Raw genomic sequence first — 799 nt, forward strand, 5'->3', positions numbered from 1 at the left:
CAAGCACCTCGTGCTTGGTTTGAGAAATTCTTTATTGTGATCTCATCTCTTGACTTTGTTTCTAGCAGTCATGATTCTGCTCTTTTTATTAAGTGCACTGATGCAGGTCGTATCATTCTGTCTTTATATGTTGATGACATGATTATTACTGGTGATGACATTGATGGTATTTTAGTTTTGAAGATAGAGTTGGCTAGACGATTTGAAATGAAGGATTTGGGTTATCTTCGATATTTCTTGGGTATTGAGGTAGCATACTCACCTAGAGGCTACCTTCTTTCTCAGTTGAAGTATGTTGCAGATATTCTTGAGCGGGATAGACTTATTGATAATAAGACTATAGATACTCCCATTGAAGTTAACACAAGGTACTCTTTTTTTTATGGTTTACCTTTGATAGATCCTACTTTATATAGTACTATTGTTGGGAGTTTGGTATATTTCACCATTACTCGTCCAGATATTGCATATGCTGTTCATGTTGTTAGTCGTGTTGCCTCTCCTATTACTGTTCACTAGGCTATTGTTCTTTGTATTTTGCGATATCTTCGGGGTATAGTTTTTCAGAGTCTTTTACTTTCATCCACCTCTTCCTTGGAGTTGCGTGCATACTTTGATGCTGATCATGGTAGTGATCCCACATATCGCAAATCTGTTATTGGGTTCTGTCTTTTTAGGTGATTCTCTTATTTCTTGGAAAAGCAAGAAACAATCTATTGTTTCTCAATCATCCACCGAAGCAGAATATCGTGCCATGACATCTGCTACCAAAGAGATTGTTTGGTTACGTTGGTTACTT

Source organism: Populus euphratica, unplaced genomic scaffold (assembly GCF_000495115.2).
Source record: "Populus euphratica unplaced genomic scaffold, PopEup_1.0 scaffold54.1, whole genome shotgun sequence".
NCBI lineage: Eukaryota > Viridiplantae > Streptophyta > Magnoliopsida > Malpighiales > Salicaceae > Populus > Populus euphratica.